The sequence below is a fragment of the Eurosta solidaginis genome, chromosome 4 (genome assembly GCF_040869045.1).
Source record: "Eurosta solidaginis isolate ZX-2024a chromosome 4, ASM4086904v1, whole genome shotgun sequence".
Classification (NCBI taxonomy): domain Eukaryota; kingdom Metazoa; phylum Arthropoda; class Insecta; order Diptera; family Tephritidae; genus Eurosta; species Eurosta solidaginis.
This window is the reverse complement of record NC_090322.1, coordinates 21,503,434-21,526,291: the sequence shown is the minus strand read 5'-3', so window position 1 is coordinate 21,526,291 and position 22,858 is coordinate 21,503,434. Positions and strand designations below refer to the sequence as shown.

Below are 22,858 nucleotides of genomic sequence, written 5' to 3'. Positions count from 1 at the left end.
TCATGACGAAAGGATAGGGGGATAAGCTGAGTAACCATGTCAGGGTTCCTTTGCTGAACTTCGACAGTTTGGCAAAGTGGTATCTGGCATGGCAGCCAGCTAGCAGACGGACGTTAGTAGCAGATCGTGGCAAGCTGCTGAAGCTGCCTTACCTGTGATCCCGCATGGCCGGTAAGTGAGGCTTGCAGACGTCGCCACGATAGATAGGAGTAGGGGGGTGTGGCAGCCACACCTGGAAACTAGTTGATAGGTATGATGTGCCACACTTCCACGGAGAGCAAGACGACTGACTAGACACATTATAGAGACGGACGTCATCGCCTTCACCGAACCTTCGCCAAGGCAGCACCAGAATCACCAAAGCAAATATAAATTTTCCTTGTTTTTGACAGAAGTTGATTTTGCACATTGGGTGTTAGGAAGTTTTGGATTTTAAGTCACAATTTTTTTTTTTTTTTATTTCGAAATTATTAGTATTTTGAAATATCCTAAAGTACCACCATATTGTTTGAAGGGTACTTTTGTTTTAGCATTTTTTTCTATTAATCTTTTTTGATACCTTTTCTCATTTTTTGACTTGGAATTCTGTTTTACATACATATACATACATATATTCACGCAAACATGTTCGAATCTAATTTTTGTTTTAATCATTTTAATACTTTATTTTTTCTGTTACATATATGGACATAAGCTTCATTTCCTTATTATTTTTTTTTAATATTTTTTCAAAAACCGATTTGATTTGATCAAGATTATTTTGGTTTTAATTATTTTTTATAACACATTCAACCGTAGTGTTTGGATTCAGCTTATCACTTTTCTAAGTTATTTTGAAAAAAAATTTTTTTTGGTCGAATAGAGCAGTGGAAGCAATACCTGTTCTTTTTCTTAATCTATGAGTTTAGGATCACTTTCCTTTTATGTTATTGGGTTTGGGTAAATTTTAATAAGTTTTTTTACTAGGCATCTAAGACATAGTAGTTTACTTTTCTTTATACACACATCCATAACATGAATTCTCCATTATATACACACGTACTCACGAACATATTAACTAAATTGCTTTTATATATATTAAGTTTTATATTGTTTTTTTTTTATATTATTTAATATCGTACATATTTATACTGATATTTTTTTTTGGGGTTTCCTTAAGTCCCTCGCATTCGAGTTACATTTATTTTTATCCTTCTTGGTTTGATTTGTTTTCCTTAAGATAAATTATTTATTTCCGGTAACATCTCGTTTCTTTTGTTTTTTTCAAATTTCGGTTGAGTTTTACATTGGTCGAAATTTGGGTACCTTGTCATTACGGTGTCTGGCTCTATCGCCGTAATTTTCATACGCGTCTTATTGCCGTTTTGTTTTGGTTTTCTCAGGCAGTGAATGTCTGAGAACGAGGAACGCGAAAACAGAGTTGTTGGGGGATTAGGGATACTAGATTCCAACCAATGCGTAACTAGGAGCCGTGCGCGAGCCCTAGAAAACCAAATTGCAGGTGCTCTTTTCAACCAAATTGACACGGGTATACCGAGGCCCGATGACTTTGTCCCTACGGACTACTTTAATAGGTGCGCGTCGCGGATCTTTAGATCGTTTGGCCCTGAGCGCCCGAGTGTCGTTTAACGAGACAGGAGATTTTTTGCTGATACAATATGTGGCCGCCAACAGTAAAAGTGTTATCGCTGCTACTGCTTATGTCGCAGGTGGTGATTGTAATGGTCAGCAGTAAGAGGTATCGTACCTGTTGTTGGTGTTGCACCGCCGATGCCAAAATAAGATAACGATGTGTGGTGGCTGGTGAAAAAAAATGGTGAGCTGTCAAAGAACATGTAGTGTTGTGGTATCCGTTTTGTGCCGCCTAAGAGACCAAATGAGTGATGTTGTTTCAGTTGCTGTTGTGGTGCAATATATTGCCGATGACAAAATATGTGGCCGCTGGTGGAAATTGTAATTGCCAATAGAAAAAAAAGGTAGTACTTGTAACTGGCGTTGCGCCGCCGATGAAGTGGAGATGGTATAGTTGGTGTTGAGCGGTATGTCGCCAATGTGATGTAGTTGTTGTTGGGCGTTATGCCGCCAAGAAAAAAAATAAATACCGGTTGTGGTTGTTGCGGTATATTGCCAATAAAAAAGGTGCTGTAGTGGTTGTTGTTGTGGTGTGCGCCACCAAATTAAAAATGTAGTGTAGTGCGTGGTTGTTGTTGCCGGGCGGTATTTCGCCAAGTATAATGTATTTGTTTTTGGGCGGTACGCCGCCAAGAACCGTGCCCAGTGGGTCTTCTCCACAGAAAAATCAATTGCGCGCTGAAATTAAATGCAAAAGAAAATCTAGTTAGAAAATTCAGAGGTAAAAGCGTATTTATGTACATGTACCTATACACAGTTGCCTATGGATTTCCTGTCTGCACAGTCATACACTCATCTACATACCTATATTCGCATGTCGGAGCGTAAATGACAATGCAAGTTTTCTTTTTGGCTTGCTTGGGAGGTAGGCCGAGTTGATGACCCAGCTCCAGTCAAGCATGCCTGGAAAAAAAAATTATGTGTTCATACCTCTTGCAGAATTTGTTGGCAGAAAACTGCTTCCAGCTCTTTGCACGTACCGCGGAAACTTTCGACACGCACAAATTTTCAAAAATGCGATTAAATTCGCGCACTGCAAACTTTGTGAACTTTTTTTTTTGTTTTTTTTTTTTTTCACTTTCGTTTAAAAGCGCGCACTTCGCTTTTGAATATAACCACTAGACTTGCACTGGACACTGTTAAAACAAGACTTTGGCCCGTTGACTCAGTTTTCCCCTTCTTATAGCCACCGCCGTGGTAAGGAACGTTACCCAGAAACGGAAAATTCCTACCTATACAAGCTAAACCTTCTTTTCGGCTTTCCGTATTTTCCATCTATACAATCATGCACTCATACATCCATACGCTTACCGCTCCACAAAACGAACACCTACACAGATACATTTGGTTCGTGCCTTGACCGCTCGCACTGATGCATGCACACGCTCATAGCCTTTCACAAATACACATCCACATACATAATACCGAACAGAACCCTACCAACCATGAGTGGATAAAAACTTTGGTAATCATATACAGACGCTACCCAAAAAATTGGATAATAAGTTGGATAATTTTGTTCGGCGAGGCGCCGATGTTATCCATAGTGAAATGGGATATTTCGTGTACGTGTGAGCTGTCAGTCTGCAACTATTGCATACTTTTAGGCGCAAATGACAGCTTTGAGCGTCAATGTGCAGCGTTGCCAGAACGTCCTTTAAAACATGCAAAACCCGTTTTCCTAATACCCAAAAATCCCACATGCTCCAAAAATGTTCCAAATTTTTCATTCACTTTTTATGTACAAAAAATTCCGAACAAAATGTTCCGTACTTTTTATAAATTTTTTTTAATTTACAAATTTCATATAAATTTTATCTAATTTATATTTTTAATAAAAAAAAATTTACATACAATAACAATAGAATAAAATGAACTAAAATTGAAAACGATAAAAAAAATTACGTAAAATAAAATAAATAGAGTAAAATGAAACAAAATAAAATAAATAAAAGAAAATTTAATTAAAGTAAATAAATAAAAATAAATTAAATAAATAAAGTAAAAAATAAGTTGGAATGAAACTAAAGAAAACGAAATGGAATAAAATTAAAGTGATTTGGCATAACAAAAATAGAGTGGAATGAATAAAAATAAAAATAAATTCAATGAAATGAAATGGAATGAAGTGAGATGAGACAAAATAAAATGAAACGGAGAGAAGAGAAATGAAACAGAAAAAAATTAACTGAAACGAAAAAATTTTAAGCTATTTGAAATTAAACGGAATGAAATGAAATAGAATAAAGTGAAATGATATGGAAAAGAAACAAAAATGAAACTATATGAAATGAAATGGAATGGTATAAAATGAAATTAAAGAAATAAAAATCATATGTAAATGAAAAGTAATAAAGTGAAATGATATGAAACTATATAAAATGAAACTAAATAAAATAGATTATGAAGTGCGCCGAGATGAAATGAATGAAATTAATTGAAATTGAATAAGATAAAATGAAGTGACATGGCATTATATGAAAATAAACGAAATGAAATGGAATGCAATGAAATAGAACAAAATTAAGTAAAATGCTATGTAGCAAATGAAATGAAATTATGTATATGGAATGAAATTTAAGGAAGTGCAATGGAACAACGCGAAACGAAACGGAAACGACATGAAACGAAATAAAATAAAATTATACAAAATGAAATGAAATGAAAATGAAATGTAACAAAACGAGATGCAACAATTGTAAATTTAATGAAGTAATATACGGAGTAATTAAAGGAAACGAAAGAAAATTAAATGAAAAAAGTGAAAAAGAAATAAACTGAAACGAAAAGGAATGAAATAAAATGATATGAAACAAAACGGAATGGAATGAAATATTATGAAAGAAAAAGTAATGAATAAATTTGGAATGGAAAGGAATGAAACGATATGTAATACAAAGAAATGAATAAAAATAAAATGAAATGAAACTACTGAAATGAAACAGAATGATATAAAATGAAAGGAAAACAATGTAACTCATATGGAAATGAAAAGAAATAAAACGAAATAATATGAAACGATATAAAACGAAACGGAATGAAATGAAATGAAATTGACAAATTAAATGATATGGAAATGAAAATAAAATAAGTTAAATCAAGTGAAATAAACTAAAATCGAATGGAACGAAATGAAACGGAACGAATTTAAGTTAAATTAAAGAAATGAACTGAATTTAAGTGAAATGAAATAAATAAATAAAATTTAATTAAATAAAATGGAATGTAATAAAATAGGAGTTAATGAAATGAAACGAAATGAAATAAATTTCAATTAAATGGAATGAAAGATTATTAAAGGAAATAACATGGAATAAAATGAAATAAAGAGAACAAATAAATGGAATGAAATGATATGAAACGAAATTAAGTGATATAAATTTCAACTAAAGGAATGAAATAAAACGAGGTAAAAGTCTAGTACAAGGGTCGACTGCTAATACGCGTCCAAAAATATCGAGGAGAAAAGACGCGTATTATTCTCAACAAGAATATCCGAAGGCGGAAAATAAAAATTGTATCTCTGTTCGGAAATATTTGCAGTTAAAGTTGGCAATTTTTGTGTGGTTGTTGTAATGTTGTTATGCGCTGAAAAAAATTTGTGTACAAAGAGATTTTGCACGCATTTAATTTTGATCCCACCACATTGGTGAAGCCGCCACGGTAATTTTTTATAAGCGCGGCCGAAAGCAGCCAACACAGAAAGATGTTCTTTCGAGTTTTCGTTAACATCTTTTTAACGACTTGAACATTTTATTTTCCGCCTTCGGACTATTAATATTGATGTCAAGACGCGTCGTTTGACACCCATCCCGTCATTTTTGGATAACTTGCTCAAGTTTTTAATATATCTATATATGATATATATATAGTACACAAATTAAATGGTGTTAATCTCGAACATCGCTGGGTCCACATTTTCATTTCCGGAATCTATCAGGTCACACGATACCCTACAACAAAGAAACAAAGAAATAATCAATCCAAAACAATTGCTGCACTTACAACATGTACATACATAATTACCTATGTACATATGTACATGACATGATTTGGAGGTGCAATTTAGTACTTCTGCAATCGCACACAATTTGGAGGCATCAAAAATTGCAGCTCCACTGCGTAAGGTAGAATGCAATTGTACTTTATTTTCATTACACTATGTACTTACAGCGAAATGCCCAATATCACCATGCATCTCCAATAGCTCCAGCATTTGCAAGTAAACCTGCAAGAATCTCCACCTGAAAACCTGCTAAAATATAAAATAAATTGTTAGTAATCTAAAAACCAACAAATAAATGTTGCAAAAGTATTTACCTCTATTTACAGCCAAAAAGCGTTGGTACATATCATTCGTCAAGGCTGCTAGGTTGTTAGCAACATGGTGAAATTTTACTTATTATAACAACATGATGCCAAGCGCAACATATTATTTCCGTTGCAACATTGGGTTCACTATAGGTACAATGTTGTCAATGTTAATGTTATTCAGGGCTGTCATGGAATCCAATTGCTGTCGGAATCGGATTTAAAAACGACAAAAAAATAACTTTGGTGTCATGAAATCCAATGTTATCGGTTTAAAGTTCGAATCGGAATTCGTGTCGGTTTTAGGTGTCACAGAATCCAATAATATCGGTTTTGATATCGGAAACAAACCAATCAGTTAAATGCCATTGGATTTCATTATTTCATAGTTGTTTTTCTCTTGCAGTTGAATATTTTCTAAAAATGTAAGTAAATAAAGGTTTATTTTATAAAAATAAATGTAAATTTACATATATTTTCATTCTTAATAGGGGAAAGCATAAAAATTCAACGCAAAACAGTATTTTGACTGAATCTATGGAGAAACATCCAGATATTCCGAAGGGCTTCACAAAGCACATCATCTAAAATCGTTGACACCGTGCTTCTACCTACACTCATGCTAGAATCCTTGCTAACTGATCTTTGATAGGGTCCTTTAGCTAAAAATCGTAACGTAGCTGCTAGTTGCAGCACTGGGCACTTGGAAACTCAAATGGATTGCTGCGATCTCTCCAAAATTTTCCTTTTGACCTTCTAGCAACTTTCTTCTTCCAATAATATAAATGCTACAACTGCTGATGCTATTTTGATGTCAATCAATTTGTTTATTGCTGTTTAAATGCACAAAACAACTATTTAATAAAATTTTGCCAAAAAAATTAACATCAAAATTGCCCGTGCACCGCAAAACAGCTGATTCGAACATCGGTTTTATTTACATTCGAAAGAAGCAAAACCAAGACGGTTTTATGACACCAATTTAAATCAATATTGGTTTGTAATTCCGACAAAACGCAAAACCGACTTGGATTCCATGACAGCCCTGATAATTACTTTGGTGTCATGAAATCCAATGTTATCGGTTTAATGTTCGAATTGGAATTAGTATCGGTTTTAGGTGTCACAGAATCCGATAATATCGATTTTGCTATCGGAAACAATCCAATCAGTTAAATGCTGTTGGATTTCATTTTTTCCTAGTTGTATTTCTCTTACAGTTGATTATTTTCTAAAAATGTAAGTAAATAAAGGTTTATTTTAGGTAGTAGTGCAGTTTACGGTACCCACCCTAAAGTTGGGCCAAGATTTTCGAGTGACGTATCAAAAGACGCGTATTAATCTCGAGAACAATAATCCGAAGAAAGGAAAAGAAAAATTTTATCTCTGTCCGGAGATATTTGCAGTTGAAGTTGGCGATTTTAATGTGGTTGTTGTTGTGTTTATACCCACAAAAAAAATTGTGCATCACCGTGGCGGTAGCCACGGTTATACCACACACCCGGACTTGGCATGGCGTAGCCCAGGGTTATTTTTTATAAGCGCGGCCGAAGGCCGCCAACTCAGAAAGGTGTTCTGCGCAAAAATACTATGGATCCCACCCCCGGTTTCGAAGGGACGCGGGGTCTTTTTTCGGTTTTTCGTTAATATCTTTTGAGCGGGTAAAAAAAGTTAACTTTTGCTTTCGGATTCTTGATCTAGACGTGAATACGCGTCTTTTGATACCTCACTCGAAAATTTTGGCCCAAATTTCGGTGGGTACCGTAAACTGCACTATTACCTTATTTTATAGAGAAATGTAAATTTATATATATTTTCATTCTTAATAGGGGAAAACATAAAAATTTAATGCAAAACAGTATTTTGACTGAATTTATGGAGAAACATCCAGATATTGCTAAGGGCTTCACGAAGTACATCATCTAAAATCGTTGACACCGTGCTTCTACCTACACTCATGCTAAAATTCTTGCCAACTGATCTTTGATTGGATCCTTCGGCTAAAAATCGTAACGTAGCTGCTAGTTGCAGCACTGGCAGAACTTTCGAGCCAGTTAAGCGTCCTTCAGTGGTATCCAATACCATTCGGAAAGCGTCTTTTTTTTTTATGCGATAGTATGCGGTTTTATGACACCAATTTAAATCAATATTGGTTTGTAATTCCGACAAAACGCAAAACCGAATTGGATTCCATGACAGCCCTGATTATTTTAATGGCAACATTGCGGCCACGGCACGGACCTGGACACAAAACACATAGATGCATATACACTCTGCCACTCATTTAAGCCAGTATGGAGACAGGCTGTCGTTACAAGTAGAATTGGCAAAATTTAAAATCATGCATTCTTTTTTATACTATTGCGTAAAAATGCGTTGTTTAAAGAAAAATAAATTTTGTTTTTAAATAAAGTTAAAAGCTGGTTGGCTGAAAAATTAATTGTCGCCTTTAGTTTCATTTGAAATAGTAAGACAGAGTAGGCCGTTTTCTGATAGTAAATTTGTTAAACGTACGACAGTAAAGATTTTCAATAAATTGAGTTATAAAAGCTTTTTTCCTTCGTTGATATGGGAAAACTTGCGGGAGTGTGTACAGATGGTGCGAACATTATGGTCGGTAGGCACGAAGGCTTCGTAGGTCAACTAAATCTTAATGGAATTTCAGTTCCAACCTTCCACTGCCTTATACACCAGACGGCTCTCTCCTCAAAGTTCTTATCAAATCACGCTGTTATGAAAACAGCAGAAGAAATTATTAATAAAATACGTGGTGGCCACCAGTCACTTTCCCACAGAAAGTTTAAAATGTTTCTTAAAGACAAAAATGCTGCAGCAAAACAAAAATTTTTTTGCTTCTGTGTAAAATACGCTTAGACAATTATTCAAGTTTTCCAAAAACAACAATAATTTTGTCCCAATTAAGCACTAGATGTAAAAAAATGGAATATTGTAATATCCTTGAAACGCTTTTCGAAAACTTTGATGACAGGTTTAAAGATTTTGAAAATGTCAAACCAGTCATCGACCTTTTCGAAGCACCTTTTCATTGTGATGTGAGCAGATACGAGTTCGCAATTCAATGCGAGCTCGTCATACTCAGGAGTGAAATGGTTGCTCCAGATGTCACAAACACTATTGACTTCTGGAAGAATTTGAGCGAGGAGGATTATCCTCAATCAAAAAAAAAATGCTTTGAAATGTTTATCACTATTCTTCTCAACATATTATTGCGAACAAACGTTTTCGGATTTGAAATATATTTGTTCGAAGCAGCGAAGTAAGTTAACTTCAATAAATTTGAACAAGATACTGTTGATCAGGAATTGTCACCCAAATATAGTTGAAAAATGTGCTCAGAATATAACACAATAAAATACTTTTTTCTTATTTTTATTGAATGTAATTATTTTATATTCGAAATTACATGTATCGCATCTTCAACCAAAAACTGTCACGACTCAATAACCGATTAGCTATATGATACTGCTTCTATACACCACAAAATTTTCAAAACTTTTACAAAAATGGCCTTTAAGTTGTGGTGTTTTTTGGTTTAGGGTGCGATGTGCTTTTTCATAATATAATTTCCAATACAATATAGTAATTAAGTTCGATGAATATATGAAAAAAGTAAGTTGAGGATAGGGATAAGCACTTTAAAGTCGCATTGAATTCCGAGCTCATATCTGTTAACATCGTAATAAAATAAAAAATATTACAATATGCCATTTGAACAAAGACGCTCCAATAACGTTACCATAAAAGCTTTCAATGGAAAATAAAGATTTAAGAATATCAAATTCACTATTATACTACGAATACAAATTTCCAGTTTAGAAACATCGGTAACGTCCGTACTTTTATCTAGGAATATCGAAAAAAAATTCCAATCTTGTAAAATATTTTCGATTTTAGATTTAATGTTCATGCCTAACTTAGCCGTACGACGCACTACAGTTCTCGGAGATAAAGTTACTCCTTCAATAAATTCGGTATTTTAACTCAATTTATTGAAAATCTTTACTGTCGTACGTTTAACAAATTTACCATCAGAAAACGGCCTACTCTGTCTTACTATTTCAAATGAAACTAAAGGCGACAATTAATTTTTCAGCCAACCAGCTTTTAACTTTATTTAAAAATAAAATTTATTTTTCTTTAAACAACGCACTTTTACGCAATAGTATAAAAAAGAATGCATGATTTTAAATTCTGCCAATTCTACTCCATAAAATAATGGTTTATCCTAAGATACATTTTATTGCAAAATATACACCTTCTAATACATATATTTGTTTACAAAATACGTACTCATAATATACATACATATGGACAACATTCGTCAACATTTCGAGCGACGCACACAATTGATGTTGCTGCGCCAAATTCTCAGTGACTACTAAACTAAAGAGTATAAGAATACGTGTGAATTGAGTGTGCACAATTGTGCCACTAAATGCCGACATCTGCTATAGACACGATAATTTGTAGGTGGGTATGTATGTATCAGTGCATAGCCATAACGTAACCCAAAATATTGGATACATTTATTTTGGATATAACAAAATTGGCTAGACTTAAGGATGAAACCATAAAGGATTGTTGCTAAATTAAAGCTTTTGGACGCCAGCCTATGAATCCAACATTTTTTTTAATATTGCCTGAGCAATTAGAAAAACCGCAGTTTTCGATCCCATATTATTTTATATAATGAGTGTAGTAAAATATGCACATTCGTGTATACTTACCGGAGAATATGTTTAGATCCGGGCTTTTCAAAATTGAAAATGCGTTTGTTTAGTGAGAGCGCAATCGTCGCGATGATCGTGCGGGTGAATTGATGTTTCATTTATTCGCTTACTAGAAGCAACGAGCTAACAACAAGCATATGTATCGCACATAATTATTCATACATATTTTGATACCGATAAGCCGATACCCATCCCCGATGTTGCTACGCCAAGTTCCAAGCGGCGACCACAGATGACATGATATGAAACTTCTCGCTCTCTGAGAGCGCGTGAAAATGTGCATTTTTTATAATATTGGCCATAGATACCATCTTTCTCAAAATCAAATTTGGGCATTTCAGAATAACTTTGGGGTATTTTACATGGTAAAGGTTTAATTTATAATTTTCACCGAAAACTTACTCAAGATTGTAAAATGGGATATCCCAAAACTCGAATTTTTGTCAGGATTACAAATCCGAAGAAAAAATAACTATTGTTGACCCGTGGAAAATTTATCAGTGACAACACCTTTCATCGAAGGGCTGCACACGAAACGGGTTTTGATAGCAGCTTTCGATTGGAGAAAAAGTCAGCTTCTTAGTCTTCGCATTGATGTAAATGGATGCATAAAGGCCAGGTTTTTGTGGGGCGTTGCAACATTCCACTTTTGACAGCTGAGATAAATTGTAGGTATACGTATAGGTTAAGGCAACATGTATAATTAACAGCCTTTTGCGGCGACAACGCAGATACTTCACCAAGTTATCTAATTTCGTAATTTCTTATAAATTTTTTGCGTTTTTTGTTGTATGTGGATATACATATGTATGTACATAACAATTTTGGTCGCATCAAAATGAAAAAGTGGCTAGCCGTTCATTGTTATCTTATGGCGGTGCCAGCGCAACAAAGCAAAGCAACGCAATCGAAATATATTATTTCATATTTTTTCACTTATCTACCACAAAATATTTCTACAAAACTTTGCCTTTTTTATAAATTTTAATAAGTTTTTATCACCTTGTTGATTTTTTTGAAAATAATGAAACCGAACGGATTTCTTGGTTTTTTTTTTTTTGGTTAGTTAGTTTAGGCAACTCTATAGCCATCTGACGTTCTTGGAAACGAATGAACTTTTGTTTACAATCGAATGAACTTCAAGACCCATTCTCGGAAACGAATGAACTTTTGTTTACAATCAAAAGAACTTCAAGACCCATTCCTGGAAACGAATTGAGAGAGAATAAAAGTTTCATATCATGTCATCAGTGGCGGCGACTAACTCAATTAACGACGACAGAGCGAATCATATGCGTGTGAATTGAGAGGGCACAATTGTGCTATGAAATGAAAAGCCCTGGTTTAGATCAACGCCACGGTTGCCACTTTGGGTCCATTTGGACCAAGAATGGTCCCTTCCAACCCCATTTGGTCCACTGGTCCATTTTATTCAATTTTGGTCCTTTTTAGGCAGTTGCCACGATTTTGGTACTTTTCTTTCTTTTTCACTCAGGCAAAAATTCACAATATTGCCCAAAAAATTTGCAGCACATTCGTTAACCCACATATAATTTTGAATTTACTTGAATGGATTTCTCACCACAAAAAATTGCTCAGTCAATAAAAATGTACGAGAACTTCAGCGAGGAATTAAAAAGAAAAGTGTTGGCAAACACACTGTCGTTAATTGTTGAGGAAACAACCGACTTATGAAAAAAACTCTTGTTTAATGACTAGATATTTCCATCGGTTATTAAACACTTAGTGAAAGATTTTTGTTACTAGTAGATCTAAAAGTATGTATTTCAAATGTACTTGCGCCTCTAAGAAATTTGACAAGGCTTGTTACTGATGAAACGTGGAGTTTAATGAATTGAAAACTATGTAAAAGAATGAAACTAATTTGTTTTATATTAAGTGTACTTGCCACTTACTTAATTCAAGCCACCGAGAGATATTGAGAGTTTGTGAAGGCACGTCGATATTTAAACCTTTGATGTCAAATGTTGCTTATAGGCAACATTGTGTGTTTTCGGTTATATTTCCTACAGAGTATGTTATTTTTGCTAACGGTTTTTTTTCCGATGAAATTTGTGTGTATAAGTATTTCTTTACGAAGTTATATTTTGAAGAGCTTTACAAGTGTTTAATTGCGAGGTAGTTGAAGTAAGGCTCAAGCGTGTGCAAAAGAAAGTGAAAAAAAGGTTTTACCAAAGTTCATATAAAAAAGTCAAGACTCGAAATTTTTTCTTAAAAACTGAATACTATTATAAATAAAAGGTAAGTAAATTAAATAACGTTTGCAAAAATTTAAAAAATTGTGTATTGTTTTGTGAGGAATTTTATGAACACAATGTTGCTTATAGGCAACATTTGTCTGTAGTAGCTCAGGAAGAAAATATTATCAACAATTAGATTTTTTTTAGAAATGCACCCAAAAGGTCTCGCAGAATCTGAAATAAACAAATAATCGACCATTTGAACCATTTTGAACGTCCACGTCAATGGCACTACGCTACCGACTGTCCTACACCCCAAAATCTTGGGTGTGACATTCGATCAGGATCAACATTTTGGTGAGCATGGGGCCGCAATTGTACCGAACATCCAGAGCCGTAATAAAGTCAAATCTCTTGCTGGCAGTACTTGGGAAAAAGATAAAGAAACGCTCATTACCACTTACAAAGCAATTGGCCAGCCGATTTCATGCTACGCGTCCCCGATATGGTCGCCAAGCCTAAAGATTACCCACTGGAAGAAGCTACAGGCCTGCCAAAATACTGCCCTCAGAACCGCCACGGGATGACTCCTTATGTCCTCAGAACACCATCTGCATAATGAGGCGAGAATACTCCCAATAAGGGAAAGAAATGAAATGCTAACCAAACAGTTTCTATTGAATACCCAGAAACCTGGGCATCCCAACAGACATCTGATTGATGAGCCAACACCGTCCAGGGGCTTAAGGAGTCACCTCCGTAAGCACTATGAGGAAATACGGTACCTGAGAACACAGCCGTATGAAGCCCAAAAACATAAGCAGGTCCTTGGTGAACTCCACAAAGAGGCGTCGAACCTATATGTCAGGAATTGCCCGGTGTACCCAGTACTCAAAGAGCAATACCCTAAACTTGCGGAAGAGGAACGCACACTCCCTATGGAAACGCGAGTCACTCTAGCCCAACTTCGATCTGGATACTGTAACAGGTTAAACTCTTACCTATCCAGAATCAACCCCGACATACAAAATGTATGCCCTGCTTGCAATGTGTCCCCACATGACACCAACCATCTCTTCAATTGTAATGTGGAACCAACGCCTCTAACACCTCTCTCATTATGGTCCACCCCTGTTGAAACAGCAACTTTTCTCGGACTCCCGTTAGAGGACATTGATGACAATTTTTGATTGGTCAGACCTATTGGATGGGGCGAAGCACTGCTACAGCAACAACAACAACGGGTCGTCCGTCGACAACCCTTTCAAGTATGGAATCAGATTCACCGCCATCAACTTCTCCAATACTATCTAATGTTTCGAATACTGGATCACCAAGTCCACCATCTTCAGCAACACGATCATACATATGGAAACCTCCAAAATCAATGCGTCTAGATCGAGACCGCCATTGGCTGGGTTGGGGAGCAAAAGGGAGGTACCGATTATGCCAAACCGGCATTATAATGTCAAAATGTCAGGTACACTTGTGTTGTAACCCACCATCAAATTGTTTTGTTTCATACCACACATAAAATGTAATAAAACTTAATAAAAATGATATAAAGTTCAAAATTCGGTTTTATTCTAAAATGTACCACCATGGCGCAATGTTGCTTATAAGCAACATCTTATAACGGTGATTCCAAAAGGGATAGATACTTGAAAGAGATATCAGTTCATATTCAAAGCTCAACTAATAACCCTATATATTAAGCATATTTTTAATCGCGCCCACTTTAATTATGACATCAAAGGGTTAAATCTTTTTCACCCAGCACAAGAAATATTTTAACTGGAAGGCAGAAATACTTCTTAAAGGCGATAACTTTATAAATGTACAACGAATGCGATTAAAAAAATTTTATTTTTATATTCAGCTTTTGAAGCAAATGCAAAAGAGATTTGATTTTGGAAGAAATATTTTGTGTAAAATTATCCCCGTAGGTGCTAGCATTAACCCCTGATGCCAGGTATCAAAATTCACACTTACTGAATCTAGGCTATGATATAAAGTTTAAACGTTAAGAGAAAAAGTAAGCATCTATAGAAATAGAACTAACAAAATTGCTTAGTTTCATTTATGCTCTACTGAGTTTTCCACATATGTAGTTCGACCAGAACGCAAATTTTTGAACCCTTCCTTACTAAAACTTAACTGCGCTATACATTTTATTTCATTGCAACTAACAACATAATGCTGGAACTAAAAGCTTTGTGAGCAAATCTAGGTTCACAACGTTAGGTTGGTGAACGACATACACCTATTCTAGAAATGTTAAAATATAATACCATGAACTACATTTTATTTTTGTTTGTTCTGTAATCCATCAGAAATGAAGGTACTGACACTCGTCGTTAGTAATAATTGTGTGCCAGCCCTAATAGTCACTGGATGGATTGCAGCCAACGCCATCTAACAGTCAGATCGGTTGCACGAGCAGAAGGTGTAATGTGAAAAATATAAGTATGGCAGCGCTGTCTTTTAGGCAAGAATCTGGCGATCAGCCAATCAGGTGCTCGCTTTGATTCTTGCTTAGCTGACGCAGGCCTCTGTAGGAAAACATCGGTAGCTTATTATAAGAAAGATGTTTAAAGAAAATGTGAAAATATGGCAATGAGGTAGACACGAAGAAAAAAAAAAAAAGAAGATTGATTGAGAATAGAGCACTGAATGCGAACGGAAAAATAAAAAAACCAACCTTGGCATTATTATTAAAAATAAACCGGAATTATAGCTCAGGTGTGAAAAAAGAACTTACGTACCACAAAAAGAATTGAAAAATGAACATTCGTGAGGAAATGGCCAATATCTTGGCTGATGCTGGGGTGGAATTTCCACAAACAGTTACAACAACGCAGTTGCGGAAATTGTTAAAAAACGTGGTTGGGACTGGCCAAATCCCTTCCACCAATATTACAGTACGCGTTCCTTCAGCTATTAATACAAATGATTCATTTGCCGCGGATAACCAAAACATTACCAATGATGTTATTATTTCTGGTGCTTCCGGCACTGCTGATGCTGCCGTAACCGATGCCGCTGTCACCGATGTCCCTGTCACTACAGACGCCATCACCACCGCCGCTGTCATCGCCATTCCCGACGCTGAAACCGCCGCCATTACTACTACCGCTGCCACTGCTACTACCACCGCTGCCACTGCCACTACCGACGCCATCACCACCGCCGCTGTCATTGCCAATACCGACGCCACCACCACCGCTGCCACTATGGCCAATACCACAACCGAGTTCACTGAAGAAGCTGCAGGCATATTATACGGGGAAACGCCTAACAGTCCACAACATATAAAAGATGAACTGAACAAAAGGATAGAAATCCTAAGAAAGGAAAAAGAAATCCTGACGTTGGAAAAATCCGTTGCGGACTTAAAACGTGAATTCCAAAACGCACGAAACGACACCCCCATTGGTAACGTTAGGCTACAAATCCCAAATCGTTTAACTTTTCTGGACATGGAACATACCATCACAAAATTTGACGGTGAAAATAAAGCATATAGCGTGCACGACTTTCTTCGCAATTTTGATAGAGTCATGCAGATGGTAAATGCAGACGACATTTTTAAGTACATTTGCTTGTGCAATTCTCTTTGCGGTGACGCTAAACTTTTACTGTATAGAGACGTTCTAAATTACGAAGATTTAAAATCGCTTTTGGTTAGAGAATTTGGTCGGGTGGTGAGCCGTCACGAAGTATACAAAGCGTTGGCCACTCATAAATGGGATAAAAAAAGCAGCATTCGCCGATATGTGTTGGAAATGGAAAACATCGCTGCTCGTTGTGACTATGTCGACGAATTTGAACTGATCAATTTTATAGTTGATGGCCTCCAAGACAGGTCCCCGGAAATATATATCCTAATAAACGCAAGGACGATGAAAGAATTCAAACAATCGCTTGACCTATACGAGCGTCGTCGCTCATCTCGCCCATCTATATACGACAACGTTCAAAAACCGAAACCATCAAAATCAAATACGCCAAAGAACGATGAAACTGATGCAGCAGAAATATGCTGCTCCAATTGCACCCATATGGGACACTTTCAGAGCAAATGTCCATACGAAAAAAGGCCGGTGGGAAGTTGTTTCCGTTGCTGGAAGATGGACCATGACCACCGCAGTTGTACTAACTCAAAAAAGGTACTAAACTTGAAGAAAACAGTTGCTGCAGTCGGGACCGACACTGAAGATGGGGATGAAGAACGTTGCTACCGAATGTTAGGATCTATGAATATGGTAAGTGTCGCCTATGTAACAAAACAACTGGCAGTCCAACTAGCTTTGTTCACAAGTCCGCCGTGCCATTTGATGTGAGCGGAGTCGCCAAGCAGTCAAAATATCGAGGATTGGGAAATAACAAATTAATGATTTTTGGAAAAATTAAATGCGAAATAAAATTTAAAAATAAAATAGATGAATTTGTTTTAAATGTGGTGCCTGATGACACTATGGAGATTCCTCTAATTTTAGGCAGAGATTTTTTAAAAAGATTTCATATTTGCTTATGCTTATTAGGTGATGCGACAATTAAACATACAAAACAAGAAAATAATGATATGCCAGATAACACTTCTTATTTCTATGCGCTTAACTTGAATATTATACCTAGTCTTAAGGGTGAAAAGAGGCATTCAGAATTACAAATCTCTGTACCAAATAGCAGTATACGGGTAGAAGAAGTTGAGCTCGAAGAAATAAACGTAGTGTCTCATGAGGCTTGCAGCGATGGGTTATGCCCACTTGATCAAAATTTTAGTGAGAATATTTTTAATAAACAGGCCGCCTGCATATCTGAAATTAATATAAATCAAGAATTAGAAGAAAATAGTACTGATGGATTGAGAAAGACCTTAGAAGATAACTATTTGAGGCCAAGAAATATCGAATCTAAACCGTATGATTACGAAATGAAAATAAGGTTAGTTGAGGATAAACCATTCCATGCGTTGCCAAGGCGACTTTCTCATTATGAAAAAGCTGAACTTAGAAAGATAACGGATGAATTATTGGAAAAGAGTATCATTAGGCCAAGCGATTCACCATATGCCTCTGCAGTTGTATTAGTAAAAAAAACGAATGGCGAAATTCGTAAATGTGTTGATTACCGACCGCTGAATAAATTAACAGTTCGGGACAATTTCCCGCTCCCCTTGATCGAAGACTGCCTCGACTATCTAGGCGGAAAAAAATTTTTCTCAACACTAGACCTAAAAAACGGGTTCTTCCATGATAAAATGGCCCTAGATTCCATTAAATATACATCTTTTGTAACGCCTTACGGTCAATTTGAATATATGCATATGTCGTTTGGGTTAAAAAACGCCCCCGCTGTATTCCAGCGATATGTCCACAACATTTTCAAAGATTTGGTTGACGATGGATCGATAATGATATATATGGATGATTTAATTGTAGCCACGGTAGAATTCCAAACCCACGTTAAGATCCTCGGCAAAGTACTTAGAAGAATGAAGGAAACGAATTTAGAACTTAGGCTAAATAAATGTATGTTCGGGTTTAATACTCTCGAATATTTAGGCTATTCAGTCAGTTCGGATGGCATTCGCCCCAGCGATGTGCACATAGAAGCAATCAAAAAATATAGGCTCCCGAAAAATTGTAAAGAACTTAAGACCTGCTTAGGCCTCTTCTCATACTTCAGAAGGTTTATTCCGAATTTTGCTAAAATAGCTGGACCATTACAAAAACTGACACGAGATGGTGTTAAATTCGAACTGTCAGAAGACTGTTTACGAGCCTTTAAGGAACTTAAAATAAAACTGTCGTCTGCCCCAGTGCTTGCAATATACGATCCGAAGAAACAAACTGAGTTGCACTGCGATGCAAGTTCAGCAGGTTTCGGTTCGGTCATACTCCAAAAACAAACGGACTGTCGTTTGCACCCGATTATGTACTTTTCAAAAGCCACCTCACCCGCGGAAGCAAGATACCACAGCTTCGAACTGGAAACCCTGTCCATCATATACGCTCTACGCCGGTTTAGAGTTTATTTGGAAGGAATTCCGTTCAAGATAGTCACAGATTGCAACTCCCTTACGATGAAAAAATAAAAAAAAATGTAAGGCGCGATAACCTCCGAAGAGATCTAAGGCCGAGCTTCTCTTCCAATTTGCGTCGTGCTCCTCTTGATTTTTCCCTACAAATTGACCGGACGGGACCTACATGGTTTATGCCGACTCCGAACGGCATCTGCAAGGCAGATGAGTTTTCACTGAGAGCTTTTCATGGCAGAAATACAATCGGAGCGCTTGCCAGACACTGCCGAGGGGCGACCCCGCTTAGAAAAATTTTCTTCTAATTGAAAAATCTTATTTCTAAAATTTTGATGTTGCTTTGCCCGGGAGTTGAACCCAGGGCATACGGTGTGATAGGCGGAGCACGCTACCATCACACCACGGTGGCCGCCGATGACTTTAAGTAAAAAACAACTTAACCCGCGGATAGCCAGATGGGCTCTAGAGCTTGAAAATTATAACTATACAATTCAACGCAGAGGTGGAGTTAACATGGGACACGTTGATGCGCTTAGCCGCTGCCCTGAAGCCGGAACTGCCGATGAATCCGAATCAATTGGCGCTACTATCGACAAGAAGCCTGCGGGGAATAACAAAACTCTGCGAAATGGTCTTCGCCGCGTATGCCGACGAAGCAGATTTTCACATCCAAGCGACACAATACCGCGACAATAACATAAAACAATTACGAGAAAAGCTAGAGACAGGTCCCGTGCCGAACTTTGAATTAGTAGACGGTCTCGTCTTTAGGAAAGGGGGGAGGGGAGGCTACAGTTGTACGTCCCGAATGAGATGGAGAATAACACTATTAGACTGGTTCATGAGAAAATTGGTCACTTAGGCGTCGATAAGACGTGCGATCAACTAAAGAAACACTATTGGCTACCCAAGATGAAAGATAAGGTAGAAAACTTTGTTCGAAATTGCATTAAATGCATCATGTACTCAGCCCCAGCCCGCGTGAACAAGCGAAATATGCCTAGTATTGCTAAAATACCGATACCATTCGACACCATACATGTCGATCACTTTGGCCCTCTGCCCTCCATTAACTCGAAGCGCAAATATATTTTAGTGGTTGTTGATGCATTCACGAAGTTCGTTCGTTTGTATCCAGTAAATTCAACGAGTACGAAAGAAGTCATAGCTTCCCTACACAAATACTTCAGTTATTACAGCAGACCCAAGAGGCTGATATCTGACCGCGGCTCTTGTTTCACTTCTCTCGAATTCGACGCGTATTTGTTAAAAAACAACATATGTCACGTGAAAGTAGCCACGGCTTCCCCACAAGCAAACGGACAGGTAGAAAGGGTGAATAGAATAATCGAGGCCATGTTAAGTAAAATCTCCGAGCCGATTAACCATGCCAACTGGTCAGCCAAGTTAGGTCAAGTAGAATACGGTTTTAATAATACCATACACTCCACCACTGGTTACGCACCAAGTATGTTGCTGTTCGGTGTGGAACAGAGAGGAGCGATAATCGATGAATTGACAGAACACCTAGAGGATAAAAACCATTACAGTGCGCCTCGTGACCTTGCGGCTACCCGTGCGTCTGCCTTAGCTGCTATAGAAAAGTCACAAGAATATAACTCAAAATACTTTTCCAATCGCTCCAAGCCTCCTGAGACATACAGTGTCGGTGACTTTGTTGTCATACGTAATGTAGATACATCGGCCGGTTCTAATAAAAAGTTTATACCAAAATATAGAGGCCCATACGTAATTCATAAGGTATTACCACATGACCGATACGTAATAAGAGACATAGAAAATCGCCAGTTAACCCAGTTACCCTATGATGGTATTATAGAAGCATCGCGCATTAGAATGTGGTCTGCCGATGCATCTGAATGCCACTCAACTCCCGTTTAGGCGACACTCCATGTATTTCAAGTATATTGTGTTTATTTTAAGTAAGAACAATTTAGCTTATAGTTACAAATAGAAATAAGTGATTTAATAATCGTGGTCGATTATAGTGTCAGATTGGCCGAAGCTGTAATCCATCAGAAATGAAGGTACTGACACTCGTCGTTAGTAATAATTGTGTGCCAGCCCTAATAGTCACTGGATGGATTGCAGCCAACGCCATCTAACAGTCAGATCGGTTGCACGAGCAGAAGGTGTAATGTGAAAAATATAAGTATGGCAGCGCTGTCTTTTAGGCAAGAATCTGGCGATCAGCCAATCAGGTGCTCGCTTTGATTCTTGCTTAGCTGACGCAGCCCTCTGTAGGAAAACATCGGTAGTATTATAAGAAAGATGTTTAAAGAAAATGTGAAAATATGGCAATGAGGTAGACACGAAGACAAAAAAAAAAAGAAGATTGATTGAGAATAGAGCACTGAATGCGAACGGAAAAATAAAAAAACCAACCTTGGCATTATTATTAAAAATAAACCGGAATTATAGTTCCTTGAATTTAAGCAAAGTATTTATTATGTCCGGTAAAATTTTATATAGGAAACCATGGAAACATCCTAAAGTTTTGTATTTTACAACGAATACGACCTCCTTATATACCAATATAATAAAACAAAAATTTGGTCCTTTTTTTTTGAGATTTGGTCCTTTTTTTCCGTGGATTTTGGTCCCAAATGAAAACATGGTGTGGCAGCCGTGATCAACGCTCATATAGCACTGATGACCTGATATGAAACTTCTCGTTCTGAGAGCGCGTGAAAATGAGCATTTTTTATAATATTGACCATAGATACCATCATGCTCAAAATCAAATTTGGGCATTTCAGAATAACTTTGGGGTATTTTACATGGTAAAGGTTTAATTTATAATTTTCACCGAAAACTTACTCAAGATTATCAAATGGGATATCAAAAAAGTCGAATTTTTGTCAGGATTACAAATCCGAAGAAAAAATAATTATTTTTCACCCGTGGAAAATTTATCAGTGACAACACCTTTCATCGAAGGGCTGCACACGAAACGGGTTTTGGTAGCAGCTTTCGATTGGTGAAAAAGTCAGCTTCTTATGCGGCAGTTACCCACCGACGTGTGCCGTAGGAATCAATGTGTGCGTCTGTGTACATGTACATAAGATATTTGTGTATGTATTGTTTACAGATAAGCACTGTTGCCATTGACCATTTTCCATGCATGCTTATGGAAACATCAACTTTTTCCAATTTAATTTTTGGTGTTGTAAAAAGCTGGAATTAATATTTAATACATATAAATAGATTACATATTTATAATCTGCACTTTTACATAATTATTTCGAATTATTTTCACAATTTTTCAAACTTTAATTAGGTGTTTTTGCATAAAATCGCAAACGGTCAAAAATTAGCGCACAAAAGTTTACTAGGCAACTCTGTCTAGTGAGAGAGCGATCAGCTGACACGTTCTTACGGAAAAAATCAAAATTGTTTTGATTTCTACATTCCGGGCTGCGTACGTACGGGCGTTGCACGTCGGTGAGTTTCCGTTTACATTGCACACTCATAAGATAGGTCGTGTCAGCTGACACGTTTTTTCTACGTACGTTCGTGAGTAACCACGGCTTTAGTCTTCGCATTGATGTAAATGGATGCATAAAGGTCAGGTTTTTGTGGAGCGTTGCATAATTACACTTTTGACAGCTGAGATAAATTGTAAGTATACGTATAGGTTAACGCAACATGTATAATTAACAGCCTGTTGCGGACGACAACGCAGATACTTCACCAAGTGATCTTATTTCGTAATTTCTTATAAATTTTTTGCGGTTTTTATTGTATGTGCATATACATATGTATGTAAATAACCATTTTGGTCGCATCAAAGTGAAAAAGGGGCTAGCCGTTCATTGTTATCTTATGGCGGTGCCAGCGCAATAAAGCAAAGCAACGCAATCGAAATATATTATTTCATATTTTTCACTTATCTACCA

At 36.7% G+C, this 22,858-nt stretch overlaps 1 protein-coding gene and 1 long non-coding RNA gene across 2 annotated transcripts in view; one reads left to right on the top strand and one right to left on the bottom strand.

Annotated features, from left to right (window-relative positions):
* The window catches only part of LOC137249250 (zinc finger protein ZFP2-like), a 78,350-nt gene that overhangs the window by 29,243 nt on the left and 26,249 nt on the right, over positions 1 to 22,858 (top strand). The window lies entirely within an intron of this gene.
* Positions 4,891 to 10,790, bottom strand: LOC137249271 (uncharacterized). Its single transcript, XR_010952317.1, has 4 exons — positions 10,692 to 10,790; positions 5,953 to 6,360; positions 5,804 to 5,887; positions 4,891 to 5,585 (listed from the first exon to the last, which is right to left on the bottom strand). It is a non-coding gene; the product is annotated as an uncharacterized lncRNA (long non-coding RNA).